Raw genomic sequence first — 13,822 nt, forward strand, 5'->3', positions numbered from 1 at the left:
GTTTACAAAACCAAACTCACTAACAGAGAGTTTAAAAAGAGTAATTATCAATCCATTTTCACTGGTCTTTCTAAAAGATGAAACCCCTAGCCTGGAGTGACTAGGATGGTGTTCCTCAAATTGAGTAATATAAACTCATTCTACAAACATGAGTTTGTCTAAGTATAAGTAGAGCTCTTGTCCAGTCTATGCCCTGAGATTTCAGAAAGGACGTCTATGTGAAAATGTCTTGAGTGAATTTAATCTATTTATTTTTTACTGTAATTACTATTATTTTGCATTTGTTTATACTATCATTTTTTGTTTTTAATTTACCAAACTTTTTCTTTGCTTGACTTTTGTCTCCTTTCCACCTTCAGTTGCTGTGATTACATTTTGTGTAGTCATTTGTTTTACTCTTGACTTATTTAAAAATGGTTTTAGTCCTTTCCTCACAATATTTAGGTTTAAATTTTAATCTGCATATTTCCTTTAACAATATCTAACTGTCATTATTTTCTTTCTCCTGAATAAGAAACTTAAAACTTTACCACTAGACATGTTATTACATTTTTTTCTAGTATATATATTTGGTTTCAAAGTCTTTTTAAACTTCACAAAATTACCCATCACTATTGTTATTTTTATCAATGCATCTTTCTATCGACTCACATGCTTCTTATATCTTCTTGCTTTTTCTCTATTTGTCCTGAATCAGATGTTTTATCAGTTATTTCAGTGACAGCCTGTTAGTGGTCAAATCTCTTAGACTTTATCTGAAAATGTCTCTATTGCTGCACTATTCCTATATAAGTTCAGCTGTGCACAGAATTTTAAACATTTGGAGATATTACTCCATTTTCTTTCAGCTTCTTTTGCTGCTTATGAGTGTTCCAAACTGAGTATAATTGTTCTTTTGTAGGTAACCTGTCTCTGCTCAGTTGAAGATGCTTACTGTTCTTGGTGATGGATGTTATACATAAAATTTACACATATTATATATCTAATATACATATTAAAAATCCTGCTTGAGACTCAGTGTACTTCCTCAATCTGATGACTTTCTTTAACACTGGAAAATTCTCAGCCAGTTTTTCAAAAATCTCCTTTCTGCCATTAATTCTTCTCAATCTTTTCTTGTATCCTTTGTATCTCAATCTATCCTTTTTCTCTCTTTCTGTGCATTCTGGTAAGCTCCTCAAACTTATTTTCAGTTCTCTTAATTCTTGTCCTAGTTTTGTCTGATCTGCTATATAATTATTTTTGAGGGTGTATTTTAACTTAAATTTCAAAAACTATTTCTAGAAGTTCTATGTGGTTCTTTATCAAATCTGCCAGTTCTTTATATAGATATAAATATATAGATATAGATATATAGATCCTATTACCTCACTGTAGTTTCCATCCTGTCTTTCTCTCTTGGATTTTATTTCCAAATCTCTTCGAATTCTTACATTTCCTTAAGTTCTTTGAGGTGGTAATCTTCCTATTTGTGTTTCTACTGAATCTACTTTACAGTAAACTGTTTCCTTGTGTGGCTTGTATTTTGTTGTTGTTGTTATGAACTCATCTTAATCCATATTACCTTTTCTATGAGTCTTGCGATTCTGAGTTGTACAAACGTTTCCATTTTGTATTTAACTCAGCTATTAATCTCGGGAGTTTCACTGGTCAAGGAAAGAATGCTAACTTCTCAGCTTGAAACTGCCATACAACGCAAGTAGTGTGAACGTGGGCTTTATCTGTGGATAATGCTTGGGGTTTCGATTATTTACAGAAGAATTATTTTCTCCTCATCCTTATTTCTCTGTTCCACTGAGGAGTTTTTTTAGGGACCTTTTAAAAGTGCAAAGCCCTTTATGGTTCCGGCTTTACACTAGGGTTTTAGTTGCAACTCCCCAACTCTTGTTAGCCAGGACCACATTCCTTAGTGTTAAATCCCTAGTCCCTGGACTTTACCCTTTAGGTAGACCACAGGTGCCATCTTGGTCTCTCACAGTACCAACTAACACAGTGGGCTTTCTGGCTCTGAGTTTGTTTTTTATTTCTAGCCCCCGTGAATTGCCCATTATTTCTTGTAAGCTTGACTAGAGTAATGTAATGTAGAGGCAGAGCTAAATATGTATTAGCTTAGTTTGTCATGAGACTGAGAAGTGTTCTGAAACATCTTTTATAATCTTACTTCTTAATATCTTGTTTTCTTGTTTCCATCCTACAACTCTTGATCTTATCTAACTTTATAAGGTCATCCTTATTTCTCCCACAAATTTTATTACTAATAATTAAGTACGTGATAAAGACACTACAGCCAAGCCACAGAGCACACTCTGCAGGCTCCACGTGCGTCCTATTTGCCTTCCTGGGAGACTCAACACTCCATCCACCCGGCCCAGGCCCCGGCCCCTGCAGCAGCCCTGGCCACAGCTTGGCCCCAGCCCTCGGGCATCCCCCAGCGTATTCAAAAGAGAACATTTCCTGACAAGGGCTTAGGTGAAGGGGCCAGCTCTCCCATCACAGGCTGCCGGCCTTGGGCTGAGTCGGAAAGGGAGAGCAATGTCCTGAGGCTTCTCCTCAGGGACCGACAGCCACAGTCTCCTGGGAAGAATTCTAGACCCCTCACAGCCGCCCGGAAAAACAGCTGGCCCCAAGGATAATAGTTTGGGTTGCTGTTGCCTTGGACCTGGCAGACATCGGCTTGGGCCCCAGGGGTTCCTCACCAGAAGTCCGCGGCGCTGCCCCTTCGGCCTCCGTGAAGGCTATGGATTTGCGGCCGCAAACGCGCAGTTCACTCGCCGACTCTGGTTTGAGGAGTCACTCAAAGCCGTTGGGCAGAGCCCGTTCCCACCCTTGGCAGGGCTCCTGAGGCGAGGCGGCTGGCGCCAGGCGTTGCGGGTTGCTAGACAGGTGGCAAAAGCCAAACTCTTTACGGACAAGCCTGGAAAGCGAAGCCGCTACCACGCGCTGCACGCAGGCGTTTCTCATCCCAGGACTCCGCAGCCAGCCTGTGGAACGCACGAGATCCCGCGAGATTGGGCTTCCAATGGGAGACGTGGTCACTTCCTCTTTTCTGAGAGACGCGCTATAAATATGTATAAAGCGGATATGTTATTTCTGGATGAATACGTGTATTCAGAAATAATTAATATACTTTCCAGACACTATTCAATTTGTCTTGTCAAAATATTTACGAACGCTTTATGGATGAAGAAAACCGTGCAGAGGAATGAAATGCCTGAACAAAGACTACCTTGAACTCTTTGGAAGAAGAGACCTTTTCAATACATATTGAAGTATTTCCAACTGGCCTTAAAACTACTCTCGCAAGAGACATCTATAGGTTCTTTCTCAGTAATGTCCCAAATACAGTGACAAAATTAGAATATCCTAGCTTTGACTTCAAATCCAAGTCCCAAAGGGTCCACTAAACCTGTCCCCAGAATGACCCAGGGAAGGCTTCATCAGGATTATATTCAGGAAAACTTTCTTGCCACGCAAAAAAAGGATATAACAAGTTGTAAAAATCTGGCCTTTGCTGTTTACTACCCCTCAACCAGGTCTGAATTCTGTGCTTTCATATATAAGGGGGGAAAAATCTTCAAAAGGGACTTTCTAGAAGTGTAACTGTGCCCTTTTTTCTAGTGTTTTATTTTTGTTTATATGTATAGCAAAACATATCTCCAAGGTTGGGTCTTTCCGGAAATCTTAATGCTATTAGCCCTTTTTGGTTTATGAGAAAAATAAACACAACTCTCATATTTGCAGGGCAAAGCCATGGTAGCTAGCCTGAGATTTGGTGGATACTTACACTGTACCTCTTTGTTTCCATAGAACTGAGAGATCTGAAAAATCACCCAGTGTTCTTAACAGCTGGGAGGGATTGGAAATGGGACAAGTCTATCTAATCACAATTTTGGAGCTCACTTCACAACAAGGAAGGTCGCATATCTATGTCCCTAGCAGCTATGAATGTAGGTCTGTTGAGATTTTTTGCAGATAACAACAGGTAAGAACCCAGATAAGGCTTTAGGTGCAGTGGTAACAGAGCTGCCCTTCTGGGCATAATGGGCTGCATGGGACTCTTTCCCACTGGTAACAGCAGTATCTGAATCACATTTTGTCCTTTCAAATAAATATAGATTTCCTTATGTAATCTGCCGTTTTTCTTAATTTCTTTTTTTTTTTCTTTTGTTACACAGTAGTGAGAGTTTGAGGTTAAAAACTGATACAGCACTTATCATTACATCTTAATTTCAGTAAAAAGAAATGAGAAGGTCTTTATATAAAATACACCCATTTATTTATCTTTCAATGCCACTAGCATGTTTTTTAAAAAGATCTTATTGAAAAAATTATTTGTTTCTCAATCTACCTTTGTTCTAATGCTAGTAAATCCCAACTATACAACATAATAGTGTGTGCGTGTAATAAATAACCAAAGCAAAGAAATATAAATTCAGCCTATTGCTTGGATCATGTGTACTCAGTACATTTGATGTCTGCATTCATTATTTTATTAATCCAGTCATGTATGCTTTCAACAAATATATACTAAATGTGGAACGTGCACCTGAACTTACTGGCTGTTTGTTAGAGATAAAAACATTTCCAACATCAAGGACCTTATAATTTCAGGAGAGACATAGACAAGTATACTAACAATTACCAAAAATAAAAACTAAAAATATGATTTCTAAGATAGAAACATCCTTAGGATTCTCTTCAGGACAAATAAAAACATCCTTCAATTCATCTTGAGGACAAAAGAGCATGTTGATAAGCTTAGCAGAAGAGGTAGCAATTGAGAAAGATCTCAAAATTCGAAGTCTTGTGTGGAGCATAGCTCTCAACTCAGCCAGTGTCACTCCTCTTGAAGAGATTTAGATTTGTGTGGGGTTTCCAGTTGTCACAATGTTTGGGCCCAGTCCTACATATGTTTTGTGGAAAAGGGCCAGGTATGTAAGACGTCAGTTTTAATATTTTTTAATATTTTTAATATTTGGACATTCTTATAGATAAAAACCCAACTTTTAATCATCTGAACTTTAAACTCAACTCTGTTTTATATATAAAAACAAAAATAATTTTTTCATAATTTATTCACTGAATTTTCCAGAATTAACATGACTGTGTAAATAGAGGAAAGATTGGAAAATGTATTTTGGAAATTCTTCCAAGGATAGTCCATCATTCCATCAAAAACAGCACTACTTGTGACATTGGTGAACCCAATATGACACTCTATCTGTCTGCATTAGCAACTGTTTCATTATAATTGAATCTCTGTGTATATATGTATGTATGTATAATATCTTCGAAATGTGATGTTAAAAAAACACTTTTGACAATATTCAATTCAAAACTGAAAATCCAAATTTATTTACTAATATTTGATGCAAGCATCTGACTATGTCATTATATCTTCAAATAGATAATCCCTAGCATATATATATTGAAATATATATTATTTAAAACTCCTTTTAGTTCTCCTATATATTACTGTTAGAATTTTATATTGACTTTAACTTACGTTGAGTTATAACTACAAAAAGTAAAATGCACAGATCTTGAATGTATATTTCGATGAGTTTAACAACTATAAAATCCATACATTTAATACTCCATTAAATGATAGAACATTTCGATCACTCTACTCACCTCATGTCTCTTTATTCTCAATCCCCTCCCTTTTCCACTCCCAAAAGCAACCAGTGTTCTGACATCTAATCCAATTGATTAGTTTTGCCTGCTCTTGAATATCATACAAATGGAATCACAAATAATGTACTCTTTTGTTCCCAAATTTACTCAACATGGTGTTTTTGAGATTCAGTTGCATTGTTTTGTGTATCCATAGTTTGCTCCTTTTTACTGCTGAGCAGTATTCCATTTTATAAATATTCAAGTTTTGTATGTAGGCAGATTATATTATCTATACATTTTATTTCATGATAGTAAAGGGGACCTTTCAAATATTTGTTATAAAGGAGGATGGGGGTGGCAATTGGGTGTGATAGACTGAGAACCAATGGTATAGTGGTTAATAGCACAGAATGTATAAAAGAATCATCTAAGGTTGGAATGCATTTCCTGATTCACTTGCTCTTTGACAGCAATTCATCTAAACTATGTAAGCCTTGGTTAATTCATCATGCAAGCTAGGGATTCTCATAATCCCTACCTCACTAGGCTGATGCAAGGATTAAATAAAATACCTTAAGTAATGTATGTATGCCTGACACACATTTAGCACTCAATTCTTTGAGCATATCTTATGGTAGAAAGTGGTCCATTAAGTATTTGGATGACTTTTAAGACTTACCTCTTTCTGAGTATATCCATCTGCAATCAAATATGCCCACTGACTAGATTTCCAAACTGGCCACTAGTAGGATTTGGTTACTTTCCTAGAAGGAAGTTTACAAAAACTTCTACCTGCCTCATACCAGCATCACTGGGTGCCTGCAGCTCAGATTACATTTTTGAAAGGAGATGCCTCTCCTATTATGAGTCAAACTGGAAGGCAAGGTGGAACTTGGAAAACAGGAGATAAGCTTAGGCTAGAAGTGACAAAGGGATCCCTGAGGTCACAGGTGGCATAGCCCCAACTCCTATAGGGATTTGAAAATGAGATCAAACCAGCCATAAATAATTCCTTTGCCTGGAGGAACCTCTGAAAAATATATATCAGTCAGGGCTCAAAGTCAGGACTGATTTTCTGGTGGCAGAGTAGGAGCAAGAATAGTTTTGTGTCTCTTTAGATGAGTGGCTTTTGCATAAATATAAGACTCGCAGAACATGTACAAAAACAATGTTGAAAGCTACTTGCCACTACCTCAGAACAAAGGGGAATGATAGGGAATAACCTTCACTGAAAGGGAAATTAAAGGTGCTAGTTTTTTATTCACTTCAAGCAGTATATTATACAATCTGGTACTGGGGAAGGGGTTGAGCTTTATTCCAAGAATTTTGAGCTTTCAGAAATCTGGGCCCTTTCTCATCTGGCCCAAGGACAATCAGAAATTCCATCAGGGGTCCAAGAAGGTACAGCAGGAGAAGTAGCACAAGTGTATGACCTATTGCTTCAGAATATCCTAGAAAGAGACTGACGGGCACTTTTTCCATACTGAGCCACCTAAATCTAGCCTAATTCTTTTAGGGTGTGGTAAGATAGGTAGGGTTCGAGCAGCCTAATTACACATAGATGGTAACCATTATTTAGAGGTTGAGCTGACTGTGCTGACCAGGTCAGAGTTGAGGCCACCAGGGAAAAATAATCCATACACTCATTTAAAACATATGGCTAATAGCTAATTGTTCACATAGAACTGACACTTAAATTCATAGAATTGTGACAAGTTCAAATTGGTGTAATATGGTTACACTGCAGAGTTTTACACAAAAGCCTAAAGGTATTCTCTACTTTAGAGCAGGGTTTGTCAAAATTTAGCAAGCATTGGAATCACCCAGATGGTTGTTAAAACATGGATTGTTAGGCCCCAATCTCAGAGGTTATGATTGAGTAATACTTGGGCAAGGCCTGAGAATTTGCATTTCTAACAACAAGCATAACAAGGTCATGCTGATGCTCCTGGTCTAGGGAACCACACTTTGAGAAACGCTGCTTAGAGGAATGCCTGTGGCCAAAGAAAGTCTTGTTAAAATGTAACTTTTTCTTGGAGGAAGGAACAATCCTGGGAACTCCTTACCAAATCAGGACCTCATGGGGAAAGTGGACTATCAGATCCTGGATAAGTTCTAAGCAGAAATAAAATTTAGTCTGTGCTCGAGTTCTTGTGATACTAAGCACCTTGCCTCCTGACTTCACCTAGTCCAAGCCTCCTGCTTCAACTAAGTACTGCAGGTCATCTCCTAAGAGTTACCAAATTCTGTGCCTGTCTCTCTGGGCTAGGTTATAAATCTGGCTCTGGCGCTGTAGAACTTGGTTTCCAGTGTTCTCCACCACCCCTGGGAACCATTATTTAAGCCAAGGACAGTCACTCTAAAGAGAGCACTTCTCCATGAGTAAATCTTAGGCTGAGTTAGCTAAACACAGAAAATCAGAACAATTCACAGTGTCAAATCTTTACAGTGGATGAGAAAAAGTAGTGAATATGCTCTGTGAAACAATTTTTTTCTTGAATTAATTAATTTAGAAAATAATATAAGGTAATAAAGACAGACTTTTTTTTCAGGATGATGGGAAAATATCTCCTATGCTGAAAAATGTCTCTCTTTTATATAAAAATATAGATCAAAATAGTAAGTCTCCTTGGGAGAAACAACATGCATTCATAATTTCTTTTTGAAGGGCACAAATAATCAAAGTCAAAGATGTTATTACAGCAATTTTTTCTTTTTACGCTAAGCCTTCAGCATCTACAACTGGAATTGCTTGAATAAATGGAACCATCACCTATGCATGTGAGAATCTACATTCAAGAACAAATTATATTGGCTTTGGGACAAAATTAAACAATCAGTAATTCTTCGAACCTGCCTCAGTCTCCTCTGCCCCTATCTTGGAAGGCAGTTAAAGATAATGTTTATCTTTCTTTTCTTATTACCTGGAACCTATGTTCCACCTTTCAGGATAGAAGCTACATTTGCCAAGATCAAGATTCACTTGAACTTTAGGCCTTTTGTAATGTTGGCAAAAAAGTAACTTCCTATTTCCTATCAATAAAAGCCAACAAGGCTACTGAGACAGATACATATGGGTTGAATTTCCTTTCAAAAATAAATATTGGTTTAAATCTTAAACGAGAAAAGGTTGGGCTAACGCATCAAATTAGATTTCTGCGACATATGATGAAGCCACCACCATTTCCCTGTTCCGCTTTTACTCCGCCTACTGACAATCACCTCCTGAACAAAGAGAGATATGCTTGATTCTTTCACAAAGAATCTGGAATATATCACTGGCTTTTTAATGGAGAATGAACTCTTTTATGGCCAAAAGAGGCCACTGAGTATACAATAGACAGCTTTAAATTTGATCCTTCTTACCAAGTCAGGACAAGGTCAACCAGAGAAGGAGTTGTTGATCATGACGTTAAAAAAAAAGTTATAAATCCCTAGCTTGTAACTCAAGGGACTGTATAAGCTAATCTTTGAGCTAACCATAGAAGGAATTTAAAAAAAAAAACAAAAAACAACTATTTTCCATTTTGGGGAAAATATCCAGAAAAAAAGAAAAATCCCCTAAGTCACTAGAGTAACTTGTTCTTCATTCTTTAGTGTTGGGTTTAGGATTTTTAAACTGAAGTTATATTTTCTGTTATACTCCCTTTTCTCAAATGTTGTCCTACAGATGTTTAGAAAAAGCTACAAAGCCTGAAACAATAATCTGGAAGATTTCTTTTCTTTTTGAAAAATTCATACCACCATTTCTACCCTTTAATTTTCTACTATCCATTCACTACCCCAGCACAGTTTACGTGAAGACAACATACAAAAAACCTTTTGATCTTTCTTTCCTCATGCCCCAGCCAGTTTACCTTACCCTGTTGAGGTGCAGAGCAACGAATGCAAGATTCAGAATTGAGAGGACCATATTCAGGTCCTGGCTCTGCCACTGACTACCTAGGTGACCTGGCCCAAGTTGCTCTGTTGAAAGGAACAAGTAAAATGTTGTCTGCATACTGTTCTCATGAATACAAAGTGCTATATATACATATTATTACTGCTACCAAATTGAATAAGAGACTGTACCTCTGATGGAAGCCATGACATACAAATTGCATCTGCAGCTTTTGGAGCCATGGTCAAGAAAGAATCACAGAAAGTTACAAGTGGATCATTTATTTTTACTGGTGAGGAAACTGAGGCCTGGAGATGTTAAATCACTTACCAAGGTCATCAAGCTAGGACTAAAACCTTTATGTCTCCCCCTACACCACTTTACTGGACACTCGTGTGGCTAACTGGTTTCATGGAAGAAGGATAAAAAGGAGAGGAGGAAGAAATGACTTTGCAGGACAAGAAAGAAGATATGTGTGGAAGGAGTAATAGAACATAACCAACAACCCAGGGTTGTCGGTGCTATCAAGGCTGAAGAACACCTAGGTACCCATGGCCTAATGAAGAGAAAGGAGATATGGTGGGAGCAAAGAAAGATGATTACCTCTGGAACGTCAAGGTAGGATAAAGAAGAGGAGATGGAAAATCTGTAATCTATGAGATGCGTGTCTGAAAGAAATCACCTTGGTAAAGAGGCAGAAATAATAACTGAGTCTGTCCAATAATATCAAGAGCAAATTTGATATTTCAAATACACATATCACATATTTACCTTAAGAATCAAGCAGTCATAAAGCAATTATACTCCAATAAAGATGTTAAAAAAGTAATAAAAATTTTAAAATTAAAAAAAAAGAATCAAGCAGTCAAAGTTGCTAATATTCTCTCTTCTGTACACACTAAGAGTCTACTAATCTTCTGAATCAAAAAAAAGTAAAATTGTTACATTATATTTGAGGAAATAACTTTCTTAAAGCAAACTTAGGTGAATGAAATAGAACTAATTCTCAGCTGTATTTAGACCCTTTGGGACTTGACAAACCCTTGTTTGCATACTTGCTCCAACTCTTACTTTAGAACCTTAGACAAGGTGCTTAATCTTTCTGAGCCTCCATTTTCGTATCTACAATATGGGAATGATAATAAGCCTTTGCAGAGTTTGTACAAGTGTTTTGATAAGATTACACTGCCAAGCAAAGTGTCTGGTATATAATGAGAATGCTGGGTGTGCTTCAGAAATTCTAGGTCCCTTTTTAAGTTCAAGAAAGAAATGATCCTAGAGAGAGAAAAAGAATCCAAGCTCAGATTCTTAGGCTATTAAGCCAAAACTATTCCAAGCTGTGTTTCAGTTTATTATAAGGGAATAAAGAAGGACACCAAATTTTTAATATAATGTGTTGTTTACAATATAACAGTCATTGTATTAAGCACTTTGAATATCGTCCCCTTAAATCTTCACCACAAATTTGTGAAGTTGACATTATTATCCCTGTTTTAGATGAGGAAACAGACTCAGTCTAAGTAATAGTAGGTTATCAGGAGTAAAGTCGGGATTCCAGCCAAGGTCTGAAGAAAGAAAAACCACATCAGTATTTTCTTGTCTTTACCTCATGCTATATGTCCAACTGTATATAGAATCACACGAGTGGTATAAAAAAAGTTTTCTTTTGAAGAAAAGTATTAATTATATACTTTTACACAAACACTCTCACAGTCTTCATTCAAAAACCAGTTTCAACTTTTTTCTGAGTTTGAGCTGCCTGTGTCTGCCTGTGGCAAAGGGAACCCTGCAACTGAATCTCAGCTTATTCCACTTTCAGCTAGATTTTCCTCCCTGGATTGATGTGAGATCATTATAAGGCAATCAGTGCCAAAGATTTCTGTCAGTGTTCCACTGCCTTGGCTTAAATAAACATTTCATGTAAACGAGGGGCACCGGGGAGGAAGGGGCACTCACTCACTCACACAGATGCACTGTTGCACAGACACACAACCTCACAAAGACACACTTTGTCATGGTTCGCTTGGAAAAATCCAAATGAAAAAGGAGGAGGTGGATGAATAATAAAGCAAAGGAAAAAAGGGAACTAATTTAGGGATAATGAGTGCAAGACTGCCTCAATAAAGAAGAACAACCCTGTGTCATTAGGTGGCAAGCTTAGCCTTCGGGCAAGATTACACTTCGAAGCCCTGCTCCAATTACCTGTTTTTAAGCATAAGTGAAGGGGAAATATAAAGGAGGGGGGAAAAGACTTTTTTTCCCTAAACTGTAGTAACGTTCAGAGAGAATTAACTGTTGCTTTCACAAAGAGGCTCTTCTCACGATTACAACTATGAAAGGTGAGAATCCACCATCCCCATGTGAAACACGCATTTGGTCAGCAGATAGAACCCCATTTCTTCCAATAGTCCAAAAACAAACTGAGGAGCAATGAAAGAGTGTCCCCACATTTGCATCTTGCCCCAACATCTGGGAATTTCAGAAGCCTTTGAATAAAGCAGCAAGCCTCCATCTGAGGTGACCTGCTCGCAGCATGGGTCAGTTCATGAGAATGAGGCTCTTTTGCCACTAGGACTAATGACAGGGCTGGAAAGCCCGCTGATGAGAAAGCCCTGAGCCTGGGACAATGCATACAAAAGCCTGGTTAAGGAGCGCTTCCAAAGTCATTCCTTCCTCACCCCACCAGCAACCACTATGTATAAAGTTAGGGGTGGGGTAGAAGGATAAAGATGATCAAGGAAAGGGAACCATAATAAGAGGTTTATCTCTGAATGACTCAAATTTCTCCCCTTCCCAGATATCAACTCTATTACAACTGATTGCCCTATCTAATCCCAACCTAATTTGGGGGGTAATTGTTGGCTTTTACAAAGGTAAGCAGGAGATATTCTTTTCACAGTTGCCTGCTTTTCTCAAGTGTCCTGCTTCCTAAAATCCCCTTTAATAAGGATTACTTGCATGTAAGTCAGCTTCCTATTTTGATGCCGTAACAACAGTGTTCCTTGTAATCTGGCTAAGTACAGGCTATTTTTAAAACCATGTAGCTAACAGGTGTGAACTTCCTGCCTACAGGTGAAATTGGCAGCTGACCCCCAGATTCCAAAATATGTGTAAGCATTACCTCCAGGGAGGGTTAGGACTCATTTCCTTTCCTCACACTGTTTCCCACAGGGAAAGCAAAGTTTGAGAAGGAAAATCTTTCAGATGCCCTAGATATGCTCGTCCTTGCCTTGTGTAGAAGAGGCAAAATGGAATCACCTTAGAAAGAAAGATTTCTCCATGTGAATGTGTTTGTCAGCCTCAGATAATCACATAAACTATAAACCAATATATGTTTTTCAAGGTTAAACAGTAAGGTTTATTTCGTACGTAAGGACACTCCTTCAAGATTGGGAGAGGTAGCTATCTAGCCTAATACATAAAAACAAGCTAAAAGAGTCAAACAAAATGAGAAAACATAGAAATATGTTCCAGAAGAAAGAGTAAGATAAAACACCAGTGGGGAAAAGAAAAAAACCAAATGAAACAGAGATAAGTAATCTTTTAAACAAATATTTTTAAATTCAAATGTCAAATCATCAGCAGATCCTTCTAAATTATAAAAAACAAAGGTCTTATAATTGCTTTTTTATAGTTATTACTTGGTGAAGCGATATTAATTCCAAAATATGGTTTAGGCTGGTGCTTCTCAAACTTTGGAGCCTATCAGAATCTTCTTGAGAACTTCATAAAAACAGAGTGCCCAGGCCTACTATACTGGGTCTCTGATGCTTTATTAGTTCTCCAGGTGACTCTGATATACACCAGCTTGAGAAACTCTGGCTTAGACAAATGTTAAGTACGTACTTAGGCTGACTCTACCCACATCTCCTAATGGTGTAGCCTCTTAGACTCCTGGCTCCATCTGTCTTATTTAGAGCAGAACCCCCCATATGTTAAATCAGTCTGCCCTTAATTTCACAACCTCACAAACCATTCTAGGAATGGGGAAAATGGGCCAAAAATGAGTCAAGATGGCAAGTGCCTTTTATCTACTGTGTACCTGTCCCTGATGCTCCCAAGCCTCTATCTCCAGTCCTGGTCTCTTTCTCTGAAGATTAGGTTCTATATATCTACTCTACCTGGATATATGGTAGGCTCCTGAAAGAGCATGTGGAAAGCCAAGCTCTTCATCCCTCCCCTCAAAAGCCTGCTCTTCTACCTGTATTCCCTATGCTGAGATATAAAGAGGATATAATCATTATCCTTACATAATCTTTTAATCATAAAAAGGCCATTTAAGAACACTTATAAATCAGTATAAAATTCCAGTAGCTTAAAAAA

At 37.7% G+C, this 13,822-nt stretch overlaps 1 long non-coding RNA gene across 1 annotated transcript in view; it reads left to right on the forward strand.

Annotated features, from left to right (window-relative positions):
- The first annotated feature begins 2,702 nt into the window (after positions 1–2,702).
- The window catches only part of LOC309632782, a 33,141-nt gene continuing 22,021 nt past the window's right edge, over positions 2,703–13,822 (forward strand). Inside the window, exon 1 of the long non-coding RNA XR_014247070.1 lies at positions 2,703–13,809. This is a non-coding gene — a long non-coding RNA (uncharacterized lncRNA). The remainder of the gene's footprint in view (positions 13,810–13,822) is intronic.

This window comes from Balaenoptera borealis (assembly GCF_965194805.1).
Source record: "Balaenoptera borealis genome assembly, chromosome: 8".
Classification (NCBI taxonomy): domain Eukaryota; kingdom Metazoa; phylum Chordata; class Mammalia; order Artiodactyla; family Balaenopteridae; genus Balaenoptera; species Balaenoptera borealis.